Source organism: Aulonocara sp. 'chitande type north' Nkhata Bay, linkage group LG4 (assembly GCF_057382095.1).
Source record: "Aulonocara sp. 'chitande type north' Nkhata Bay isolate Kocher_YH1m ecotype deep benthic linkage group LG4, A_spYH_male_GT1.1, whole genome shotgun sequence".
NCBI classification, from domain to species: Eukaryota; Metazoa; Chordata; class Actinopteri; order Cichliformes; family Cichlidae; genus Aulonocara; species Aulonocara sp. 'chitande type north' Nkhata Bay.
The window spans coordinates 29894466-29907873 of record NC_141347.1 but is presented as its reverse complement, the minus strand read 5'-3'; the positions used below and the strand labels follow the sequence as shown (position 1 = coordinate 29907873).

Sequence of the window (13408 nt, the reverse complement as noted above, 5' to 3'; positions counted from 1 at the left end):
AACTGTTGCTTGTAAGTCTCTGACCATATGTCATGTTGATGGAGATCTTGCACGCTATTGTTATTGGTGTTGGCGTTTACATTCCTTCATGGGCGTTTGCAGAGACTGTGTGAGACAATACTCAGCCTGGTTTGCCTTTTACCCACCTGTGAATAGCCCCACCAGGAACAACAGAACAAGACATCTCTTGTATGCTAATGTGATGAATGAAAACAGAATCACTCCCTGGCCCCACTAGGAAAATCAGTTCAAAACCTGGTCTTTCTACACCTCAGGTTAAAGCCACCAGTGCAGAGGCAACCCACTACCACACCTTAGAAAACAGTCTTCCGAGCAAAGAAGGCTCTAGGGAACTGCTTTGAATCTACTGATTAGCGTATGCTAAAGTACTGAGGACAAAGGAGGTTTCAAATTATACCAGTGATTACATCCACTTCTGTATGGATGTTTTAGTTTTCAATAAAACTGCTGCTTTTTAAATAACAAGGCTTGTTTCCCGTGTCAAGGAGCTCCTCGTTAGTAAAAAGAGACCACACAGAGGCGATACACGGACAGGTGGACCTAAGGCTGAGAGAGACAAAGGAATCATACAGAAGAAAAATGAAACAGAATTTGAAGGAGAACAATGTGAAAGAGGTCTGGAAAAGATGAAAATCATCACAGAACAGCCACGGTGCTGCAAACCAGTTTAGCCACTTTTGTTTTGTTTTGTTTTTTAAACAGGCTTGCCCTGTCCATGCCACCTGGCCTGTTATCACCCCCACAACTCCGCCAACCATCTGGAGAAACACAAACAGTTCTCACCAACTAACCTCCCCCACCAGACATAGAAGCACACCCAGGACCTCAAAATTCTTCTTTCTTCTATTATTACCTCAGATCAGGACAAAAGAGGAATGAGAAGACTGCATCAAGAAGTCTACTAGCCCAGACAGAGCGTGTTCAAGAACGCTTAGGGCACATGCAGTCAAACTGGGGGAGATTTCAACATACATTCAACACAAACCTGAGACCGGGTAAAGTCCTGACCTATGCAAAGACTCCATGCTTTATACAAGCCCAGAAGAAGTCACATGCCAGTGATATGAATGACTTCAGGCTGATTCAGAATCAGAATCAGAAAGGGTTTTATTGCCAAATGTTGAGCAGGTTTACAACATTAGGAAATTGCTGCGGTGCTTAGTGCAAACATAGTGTCATAAACAACGCTTAAATAGACATGAGAAAAAAAAATAAGAATAAGAATTAAAAGTGCTAAGTAGATAGATATATACATGAGTGCAGGTGGTGATCAGTGCCAAACATGGAATGATGCAGTGAACACAGCGTGGGTCATGTGTTAGTGGTGGGAACAGTCATACGGTTATTGTTCATGTGTCCAACAGCAGAGGGGAAGAAACTGTTCTTATGGCGAGAGGTTCTGGTGCGAATGGACCGGAGCCTCCTGCCTGAGGGGAGCAGGTCAAACAGACTGTGTCCAGGGTGAGAAGGGTCAGCTGAGATCCGAGCTGCACGCCCCAGTGTCCTGGAGCGGTACAGGTCCTCCAGAGATGGGAGTCTGCAGCCAATCACCTTCTCAGCAGAGCGCACAACACGCTGCAGTCTCTGTTTGTCCCTGATAGTGGCTCCAGCGTACCACACGGTGATGGAGGAGGTGAGGATGGACTCGATGATTGCAGTGTAGAATTGCATCATCGTCCGTGTTGGCAGGTTGAATTTCTTCAGCTGCCTCAGGAAGTACATCTTCTGCTGGGCTTTCTTTATGACGGAGGTGATGGTGGGCTCCCACTTCAGGTCCTGGGTGATTATACTAACATTTGACATCATGAACCCTGTAAAGGCTACAGCCACATTTTCAAAACCCTCAGGTCCATCATTCAGTAGACCCACATCAATTTGCTTACCAAATGAAGGTGTGTGTAGAAGATGCTATTCTTTATCTGCTGTAGGGACTACTCTCATCTGGTTTAGGATAGTGGTACTGTCAGAATCACATTCTCTGATTTCTCTTATACTGTCCAACTATCCAACCCTTCATTCAGAGGTAAACTGACTGAGATGACTTAATATCCTGGATAATGGACTATCTTACTGGGAGACCACGGTTTGTCAGGGAGTACTCATTGAAGACAATGGTCAGCAGCTATTTTTATCTTCAAATAGCATTCTTTTTACCCATCCTTGTTACAATACTGCTGCCAGAAGATGGTGATAATCTGGCTGTAAGCCAACCACAAAATAAACAACAAAAGAGTGGGAAGATCATTTCTATTGAGTTCAGTTTCATTTAATTTATATGGTGCAAAAATAGCGGTCTCAAGGCACTTTGTGCCGTGAGGTCAAGACCCTACAGTATTACAGAGAAAACCCCAACATTCAAATGATTTCCTAAGAGCAAGCACTTGACAGCTGTGGGAAGGGTAAAAAAAACAAAAACAAAAAGACACTTTTAGTGTGAAAAGACAGAACTAAGATAAGGGAGAGGCAGCCATCCACCAGGACTGGTTGGAAAGTCACCAAACAGCCTGGTCTTATACAAGGAATGGTTCAGGGTCACGTGCTCTAGTACTAACTGTAAGGTAAAATGGAAATTTAAGAACTAGTTTTTCTTAAACTGGTAAGAGTTCTACACATGAGGGATTTAAAAACTCCACTTCCCATTCTACTTTTGAAAACTGCCTTCCCTTAAAGAAAGGCTTTAAATTCAGTTTAGAAACCACATTTCTCAGATTTAGACAGTCAAGCACACTAAGCTCTGTTTACCCATATTTAGACGTAGAAAATTACAGCTAATCCAGATTTTTATATCTTAGAGACATACCTGTACTTTAATAAAGTGATTGGTGACATCTGGTCTCAGGTAGATATAGCCAGAGATCATCTGTATAGCAAATGTAGTGCATGAAGTTTGTTTTAATAATACTGCCTAAGGAAAGTATGAATAGCATGAGAAGTATTGGTCCCAGTGCAACCTTGTGTTTGGGATAGAGATGGACCGATCCGATATTACGTATCGGTATCGGTCTGATACTGACCTAAATTACTGGATCGGATATCGGAGAAAAATAAAAAATGTAATCCGATCCATTAAATATCACGAAAGCACCTCACAAAACTTGCAACACGCCGTAACTCACCTCAGAACGTTAGCACGTCGGAGCAGTATGCATCACGTGATAGAGCGGCTGTGGCATGCGGGACCTGTCGGTGGTCTGGATAGCATTTGGAGCTTCGCTAGCAACCCGGCATTTCATCTCCGACAAAGTTATCCCCGAGAGAAGTAAAGCAAGTGTGTAAGTCCATCTCTGAATGTTTGTAAAGCATTCCTGCGTTAAGCTTAACAAGCGATATATGGAGCGACTGCCTCCTCTTGCTGCTACTTCAATCATGAAACTGCTTATAATGATCAGCTGATCGGCTTTTCTGTCGCGAGTCCGTGTCTCTAGTTTGCTTTTGGCCCACTTTGCACCAGAAAGAGGAAACCAGCGGCTGAACAACAGCAGCACGTTTAAGCTTGATCAGCTGTTGTTAGAATGTATTTAATATTACTTTCTACTCGAGGATCTTTTTCTACGTAGCTGACGCTGGTAACTGTGCAGGGGCGGATCTAGCAAAGTTTAGCCAGGGGGGCCGATAGGGCATTAACAGGGAAAAGGGGGCACAAAGACATACTTTTCTTTCTTATTCTCATTTAAAATGTCGAGCTTTTAATAAATAATTATCTGACACCCAAAGTTTTAATTTGATGTAAAATGAATAGAAGTCAATTACTGTATATAGTAACTATTAAGTCTAATATATACACCCTAGTAAGCTATAGTAGTTTTTCCTTTGGGAAGGTACCATCTGTGCAGTCTGCAATTTTGTTGAAGAAAGATGTTGAATCTATTTAATATTTCTTGAAAAATAATTGATTTCTGTGCATTTTTTTTTTCACACTGCATCAAATTAAGGTTGATTACGTCGATTAAGCATCATGAGGTGGAGCGTGAGGGGTGGTTCCCTATTTTTTATTTATTTATTTTTGTTGTTGCTGGGAGTTGGAACCCTATTAGTTAGGTTGCTTAATATTTATGCTAAGTACTCTTTAAAATACCAGAATAGGGAGGATGGTGTAGGTTTAAGTTTATTAGATTGATCAGTATTGCTGAACTATGAAATTTTTTTTTTTGCATACAGGTATAACAGAATAGCTTTAGTGTAGTTGTTGTTTTAAACTTGAGTATGAACTTATACAAAATGCAGCAAGATATTTAAAAAACAGTTTTGTTGATTAAAAAACACTATATCGGATTCATATCGGTATCCAAATTTATGATATCGGTATCGGTATCGGACATAAAAAAGTGGTATCGTGCCATCTCTAGTTTGGGAACTCCTGCAGGTTTGTTGTGCAATGCATTACACAATTTACTAAATTATATTGCGCCAGTGACACTGCAAGCAATTAGGCAGCACGTTGGCACTGTGGCTAGCACAGCAAGAAGATCCTGATTTCAACTCCACTATCTTGCCAGGACCTTTCTGTGCGGAGTTAGTGTGTTCTCCTGGAATTTGCATGAGTCCTCTCCAGGTACTTCCTGGATAAGAGGAAGGATGGATGGATGGACAATGATAATTAAATGTTCTTGAATCTTAAATTCAAACATAACCAAAAATCACAAATACATAAGTATTTTTGTATAAGTAGTATAAAATGTTGCTTCTTGATTAAGCTTATCAAAAAGCACGACACACTCAATAGAGGGAGTGTTTGTTTGTTGTCAGCGAGAGAAAAGAGTGTATGAGCCATAATGTTTTCCCAGAGGAAATCCATCCTTTTCTTGTGAATATATAACTATATTTTGATAGTATTTTTTGGACATATGGGGATTTACCATCACAATGGCCTGCTGCTATATGTGGCAGAGCTGCTCTTGATAGAAATACCATCCTTTAGAAACAGAAAAACAGGATGGAGCTCTCACCTCTGCCATATTAAAATAGAAAAACAAAGGCATCAACCTTACGATCCTGTATACATGGTAGCTGTCTGAGTGATTACGGTAGTGGCAGATGGATTATCTGGATAAGCTAAACATGGATAACAGAGGTTATACAGAGTACCACAGCTATATCCTCCCACTCGGTCACACTTTTCTGAATTCAGTGTGAATTCTATACATTTGCATTGTGTTTGATAATGCATAATTAAAATACTCCTTGACATACCTCATCTATACAACAACTAATCTCATATTAAGTTTCATTGCACGTCTTTGGTTCCTTCTATGGCATCCTTCCTGATTATATTCATGGTCACCTAATACTAACGAGAATACAACTGTAGTGTCCAGCCTGCAGAAGCATCACAGCAGTAAATGCTAGATGATTAATCCTGTTACGCTGGGCAAAATAATTCCTTCATTCCCCATTATTGCACTTGACCATCAGACTTTAGTCAACTTTGTTGAATGAAGATAGTTTTTAGTATAAGCTACACTGAAAAGAACAGTATAGAAAAATGTGATCTGCAATCTGTGATCACTAAATGAAACACCGAATAAAAACATGTAGAATGACAAAGGTGTCCTGCATTACAAATTCAGCATAGTCCTGCATGCCCGTTCAGTGAATGTAGAGGACATTTCTATAGGTAGGTTGCCTTTCAAATTTTGAAGAGAATATCAGCAGTTACATTCCCTGTAACTAAGGGAATATTTGTCAATATATAATTCATAGCTTTAAAGTTTATACACATACTGCCTCATGCTTTTCTCTGTGTAAAGCAAAGAAAAAGGATAACAGATCATGTGAGAATGACGAAAAAAAAAAGTGTTAAATGTGATTTGATGGTATTGCCACACATCATTAGCCATAGTGCAATATCTTCCCCTAACCCATGTGACTAACTCAGGTGGTCAAAAGCGGACAGAAACATTGATTGATTATCAACTATATCGAACAGACTACAAGCTCGTATGTTTTTCTGTTAATACTCGCCAAATATTCAATTGAAACATTACACAAGCCTGGGAAAAGGTATGAATGTAATCTTAAATAGATGTAGTTACACTCTTTGACCTAAATACCAACAGTTTGTTTTGTGGAAACTAAACTAACACGCTAAACATTTGCTTTAAGTCACAGATATTACAGGCACGAGCGCCCAAAAATAAAAGAAAAGAGGAAGTGAATCTTTGTTGTGCTAACATCCAGCAATTACGAGAATGCAATGTGCTACATCACAACCTTTCTTTGAATAAAACGCCGAAAGTACCTATGTAATGATGATTTGTTTTGCTGTAGGAGTGGTGGAGTTAGCTGGAGATGTCATGCAGGGCTCATCCATAAGGCTTGTTAGGGATATTCTGCTGTGGTCATGGATGAATCCACAGGATCAATACAGGATAACAGCTCTACAAATCTAGACCGACTTTGCATTATACTGTGCTAGTGACTCAACAAGCAAGAAAAGAGACAGAGAACATTTACTTCTCCCTCTTGTTGGTGTATGCATGTTACATTACATAGTTTAAACATGCTAAAACATCAGAGAAGGCAGCGAAATTCATATACACTGTTAAATAATAGAGAGATCTGGTCTTTGTAAAAATCGGTATGTAACATTCAACCTAGTTTTACTCTAATCCAACACACTTTAATCCACTATATAATCAAATATAAATGAAACATAAGCCTCAATAATTGAGAATTTTTTTTTCTTTTTTTATCATTGTAATCACTTTTTAATCAAATGCTCCTTACAGTAATCTTGTGCAGATGTTAGCCCTTTCCCCAGACACTAGAAAGCATCCATGACCTCAATCTAGTTGGACAAAGCACACACACATGCACACTTAGACACAGAAAAGCATTCAAACGGGGCTCATGAATAATGATAACTGATTTAATTGCTTATGTTGTGTCTCCCATGTGCATACACAAGCTATCTGTGTGTTGCCACTGTAGAAGCAATTGCTAAGATAATTTCATCTACTAGCAGAAATTTTTTTTCTGCTTCGAGTATATTGTCCTGTTTGTCTCCAACATTTTCTTCCTTCCCAACAAACTTTATCTGTGAGCTACCAGTTGGGTTTCCAATATGTCTCGTTTGCTGCAAGCCTGTAATAGGCTTGAACACAGCAGTGATGGCAGCAGCAGTTAGGTATCATCCAGTGCTATCTAACTGTATGCCAATATAAGCCATTCAATATAATTGATTGCTGCAGTGTACCTAGTTTGCCTAATTATCCTTGCCATTGTCACTTCAACGCTGATCTATGTGATCTGTCTTAACCGTAGCTGCGAGTGGAGTGGAGTTTACTTTTAGGTCTTGAACTGCTACAGAATTCGGGCAATGACATGCTTAACAGCAGCTCTCAAGATGTTGTAAACGTTGTAAAAAACAAAAAAAAACACAACAACAACAACAACAACAACAAAAACGTGACTGTAAGAGGCAAAAAAAGGCATGAAAAATGATGTTTAACAGCATGCCGAGACCTGGCACTTTCTTTCCTGTCTGCTGTCTGCTTCCTCTGTGGTAAGAGATGCGGTCACCTGGCCTCAGGTTACAATGCATTTCAGGGTAGACACCTAATTAAAGTGATATGTGCTGGGATGTTAAAAAGGGCAGCCCTAGCATGAGCTGAGGAGGATTGTGTCTTTGCCAAGTTTAATACTAGAACAATAACAGATCTAATAATAATAGTTTTAATAACAGATCACACCAGAGAAAGGAGTCTACAATAATGTTATGCTACGTAATACTGATATAAACAATTGAATTCTTACTGCAAGACTTTATATTGACACAGAGGAAGTTTCTTTTCTTTGTTGGTTTGGGTTTTTTTTTTTTTTACATTACCTGAGACTTTGCTGCATTAAAATGCGCTATCTGGTCCCATTAGAGATTTCCGATACAGTTACCGTCTTTTTCCTTTGCACCAGTACTGATGTAGACATTCAACCAGCTGATACATACAAATATGTTTTCAGTGGTCCTCTGGGTGATGATCTATACTCCTCTTAGAAGTAGGCCAGCAGGTCACCTGTATCAGGTCACGACCCACAACAGAAATAGCATTGCTGCCAAAAATAAACAGTTAAGACTGCAAACTGAGATTTAATAAAAACTTTTTAGAATATGAAAAGGTCTGGTGTATAATTCTGTGTCTGTTGTACATCATTTGTCAGGACAAAGTATACTGAAAACTTGATCAGTTTTATTATGTGCGCTTGTTAATTTGCTCGTTTGCTCATATTGGTTATGTTCATACCTTTGCACTTCTTACCAATTCAAACGACAGAAGATTGCACTACTTATCACAAATATTGACAATTTTTAGTGCACATTTTTGATAATTAAACAAAGCATCTATTCCTCTCTCCGCGTTCAAGACTTCATATGATACAATGTCCTTTAGGGCACAACTAAAGTTATTCATCCACATAATTCATGCATGAGAAATGAAGCATGACTCAGAGCCTAAGGCATACATAAAACATAAAAAGAAGCTGTGCAGTGTGGGAGATCAATACCAAGTGACAACATTGCAATAAGCTTTCACATGTTTAAACAACTACACTAACACGGCAGCAGCACAATGAGAAGGGTTTGCATTTTTCTATATGTTATTCCTGCGGTTTTTGCCACAAACACAATTTTCTCCAAGTTAAGAATCCATTTACAAGAGCTCACTGATGTCAAAGTCTTTTTTACTCACTCGGATTCCTAAGCTGCCAACCCTCAGCTGTGTATGTCTCCCTACTGAAAAAGTAACAGTCTGGATATGTCTGCTGAACACTTGCAACATTTGCTAACTCTAATAAATTTACTTTGGGGGGAGTTGGAATATATTTGTCAGCACTTGTAACATATACTATCACGAGACATAAAACTAATTGGATACTTAGAATCTTATGTGCCAGACGTGCCTTTTGCTCCTGTGTGTTTAGCCTCCAAATGAGTATTGTGTAAACATGAGAAAATGATTAATCCAGACCATTAATCTGTTAGGTGTATTCTGGATTGAATTCTGTTCGAAATCGTCTTACGTAATGTAAAATAAAAACAAAAAATTGGAAGTATGCTCAGATTACACTGCATGCTTGCATTCACTGGAATTCAAACAATGCATGTACCTTGCTATTACAACTTGTCAGTGCCTTTTTTGGCACAGTGCAAACTTACGAGTAGTCATTCTATTCTTGATGTGTCACTGAGATAATAACCCAGAGCCTTATCGTGTTTCTTCGTGCATACAAGGTTTGACCATCATCTTCCCCCCCCCCCCCCCACCTATTCAAAGGACTGAAGAAAAGACAAGTCATTTTAAGTTAGGCAAAATGAAAGACAAAAGAATAACTGATAATGGGAGGGCAATTGTTGTGAAACTGCTGATAAAATCCTGCAGAAGTAATTAGCTGATGGAAATCAAATGAGTCTTGTGTGAGGCAGGCAGGGATCATAGCGTACATGCTGTGGATGCCAACAAACAGCAATGCCATTCGACAGATGGATCAGAGCACTCCTGACCTAAACTGGGCTAAAAGCTCATGGTCACGTGACTAATGGATTAGTGTTAGCCCAGCTGAAGGAGGAGGTGGTTAGCAAGCATGTCACCACATGCTTCCTGATCACTTCCCTTTGAATGTGTTTCCCCTTTCTCTTTCACACTAAATCTCCCCTCATCCCTGTTTGTCTGTAACTGTTATTACTACATTACTAAATGGCTGGGGTCACGTTCATTGACACACAGTTGGATCACAAGCAAATGAACTTCTTACCCTCTTTCCATTCACGTAATTCTTCGGCGCACTTTCTTCCTCTGTTCATAGTGACAAGAAGCTCCACGCTTATCACAATCATTAGTGTATAATTGACATCTTTGACACCTCAGCTCTGACTCACCAACTCAAATCAAAACCACTGCCCTATTATTCTCATTTCCAGCCACTCATGAGGTCAATGCTTAGAACAAATCCTTTGTGATATCCTTCCTAACTAACCTCACTACTTACGTTAATGTTTTTTCTATACTTGTATGAAAGTGGGGATGGAAAAAGGAAGAGGCAAAGACAAGCTTAAGGATGCTTTGACCACACAGCACAGTTGGCTTACAGGACAAAACACTGAGTTTTCCTGTCTCCCCTGCTGCCATCCCTCTTGCATCAGGGGTTCCTGTCAGGGACGGCGTGTACCAGCCAACTCATGCCTGGCCAACATGCCATATTTCCATGTCAACTGAATGTCTTCCTTTCCAAAGAAACTTAGGAAAAACTTCCATTCCTATGCACAATGCACAGGAGCAATGTAGGGAGCAGGCAGCATAGCACAGTTCTTGCCAACAGGGTTAAAGGCTAAAAATACTGACCACTATTTCCTGCAGACTGATTGAATTTTTTTCCATGACTGAAAGAGCAGAAATGGAAAAATGGCTAAAAATATTACAATTAATAGAAATAATAATAATAATAATAAAACTAAAAATGACAAGGAAAATAGTCTTGAGTCATACACTGAGAGGTGTAAACATCAACAACATATGAAATACCAAAACATCCACAAATTATAAACATAAACAATTCATATCTCCACTTCCCTGCCTTTAGGGTTATGTTTTGAAATTGTTCTTTCCCAAATGCAAAGGAGCTAAAACGAGCTAAACAATTATGACAACAGCTGCTCTTTCACCAACTGATTCTAAAAAAATCACCTCGAGCCAATTTCTAAATTAAAATGAGGCACAAGCTACCAACTCCTGCTGCTGTATTGAGATGAGAGAAGTCAAAGAGAAGTCAAAGAGTAGTCATAGCGTCTTCCAGAAGACATTATCACAGAAGGATGGTGGCATTATCACAAGGCTCAATTACTCCGAGCCACAAGAAGCAAAGGCAATGTCATCCCAGTTGTCAAGAAAAAAAATGTTACAGGTTTATCGAAGGCAAATATTATGAGGTCTTACTGGAGCAACAAAGTGACAAAAGATAAGGGGATGGTATAATCTTTGCAGCTAAGCTCATCTGCAGTTCTTGAAAATGACACAAATACAACAAAGAAACAGTGATATTTTAATGTTGTTTGTAAGACGCACAAACTGTAGACTTGGTACAGAAGGCATTCCTTTAGCAGCTTTGTTTTGACCTTTAAGCACTATCCTTTCATGCTTTTGGGAAATTAAATATCAACAGGAAAAGCAAACAGTGACAAAATGTTCTGTTTGACAGCAACAATTGGGAGAGCTGAAATGAATTATGGAGGCACGCTCAAAATGTCCTTGCACCTTTTAAATTTGTAACTCAATTTTTATGTGAATATGGCAGTTAGTACAAAGCTGGCATAGAGCACTTATGTTACGGAGCAGCTCTTTCACCTATTTTCAATCTAGTCCTTGCATCTGACCATTTTCAAAGTAATGTGTTGTTGTTGTTTTTGTTTTTTAAGCCACTTAACACTGACCTATTAATCATTCAAGCATAAAAAGGCACCTAACTCAAGGGATGAACCAGTGTTGCATCTACACATAACAAACAACTTAGTTAAATTATACCTTTGGGTACTTTGTTACTAGCAAAGTGCCTAAAGTTTAATCCCACTTTTTTCTTTCTTCAACACCAACAAGTTGATTCCCAAAGAGCTATTAGCTATAAACTTGGTATATCTCTATGTGGTGTGCAGTGTGTCTTAAAAAAATTTGAGGAAAACAGATAAGTGCAAGATAAAAGGCATGACAGGCGTAAAAAAAATTACTGAAAGCAGATGATGTGTGAAGTGTCCACAGACATCAGGAAAGCACGGTGGAGGATAAGTCATGGTTTGGCACTGCATTTAAACCAGTGGTGCTGGGGATCTTGTCAAAATTAATGGGAATTATGTCATCATCAGATTTTGATCCACTATGCAATACCATCTGGATTGCATCTGACTGGAAAATGCTTCATTTTTGAACATGACAATGATCCCAAATACACTGCCAATGCAGTAAAAGCATACCTGAATAGAAAACACACACACACACACTCAGTGGAACACTATCAGTCATGGATTGGAATCCCGAGATCGTGGACATCAACATTATTTACGCAGTGTGGGATCATCTTCTAAGAGAATGGAACAAAAAGGCAGCCAACATTCAAAGAAAAGCTTTGGAATAGTCTTCGAGAAGCTTGGAGAATTACTCCTCAATACTATGTAAAGAAATAAAAAGAAAGCTGCTTAAGAGAGTTCAGGCTGTGTTGACGAATAAAGATGATCATACCAAATATTGACTTTCAAACTCAGAACTGTTTTTGCTGGGGGGGTTTTGTTTTCTTTTTGCCTTATGTCTTATGCACTGTGATTCCATTTATGTTTGCACGTTTCAGGAAATTGCTTCACCCATTTCCTTAAAAAACAAAACAAAAAAAAAAAAACAACAACTTAAAGAAATGAGGGGTAGCTCAAGACTTTTTTTTTTTTGCTCAGTAATATATGCGAGGCTGGAAGGGATAGTTGACCATAGACAAAACTTAAAGCTAACCATGACCGCGCGTCAAAGCCTGCCATTACAGCAGCGAAGATGAAATGGTTGCTTGCCATAAATAGAGCTTTACACCTTTAACAATATACAGGCATCAAAAAGAAAGGGGGGGGGGGGGGGGGGCAGAGATAATATGCTGAGTAGTAGGTCAAGATGACAGCAAACTCACTGGCTCGACAGAGACGCTGTCAGCCCGAATTTAGAAATATTACTGGGAATGTTCGCGCGCGCAGGGGGACCTGCCTGTTGATTCATCCGCGTTAATAAAGCCCAAAAAATTAAAAAAAAAAATAAAATGTGGAAAAGTAGCCTACTCCAGCACAATTCATATCACTGCCATCCAAATTGATTCACAACGTCTGCAGACGGAGAAGCGCTGCCGCACTCGCAGTTTGTTTACAAAGCGCTGTCACAATATTCTTTCGCAACGGGCACCTTCAGTGGGACAAGGCGAGGACATTCACCTCTTCGGGGGGAGAAAAAGAAGCACATTCAAGCGAATTAAAGTGTCACACTCACCTCTGTGGATCGACTGAAGTTGCTGTCCTTTTTCATAAAATGTGGGGTGAGGCTGCAGAGACGTGTGCAACCTACAACATGGACCTCTCCGTCAGTCAGTTCCCAACAGTTCGCTTCACAGTTCACTGCGCGCTCTCTCTCTCTTTCTATCTCTCCCTCTGTGTGTGTGTGTGTGTGTGTGCGTATTTCTCGCTCGCTGACAAACCACCCACTTCCGGCGGTTCTTGCACGTCTGTCAAGAGTAACAGTTTCTACTGATTTCTGCCCTGATGACGGATTTCGGGAGGTTCTGAAAGCGTTTTGACATTTAGTAAATACACACATAAAATAAATCAGTTACAGCTGTGTTCTCCATGTTGAAACTTCAGATTTGTTATTTTATGTGC

The 13408-nt window shown here is 39.6% G+C and overlaps 1 protein-coding gene across 2 annotated transcripts in view; it reads right to left on the bottom strand.

Moving 5' to 3' along the window:
* Positions 1 to 13173, bottom strand: part of stat5a (signal transducer and activator of transcription 5a) — a 54324-nt gene extending 41151 nt beyond the window's left edge. Inside the window, exon 1 of one of the 2 annotated variants that reach the window (XM_086289765.1) lies at positions 13023 to 13173. The gene's annotated coding sequence lies outside the window, so the exon portion shown is untranslated. The remainder of the gene's footprint in view (positions 1 to 13022) is intronic. The other variant, XM_086289764.1, reaches the window with a different exon arrangement.
* Between the last annotated feature and the right edge of the window lie 235 nt (positions 13174 to 13408).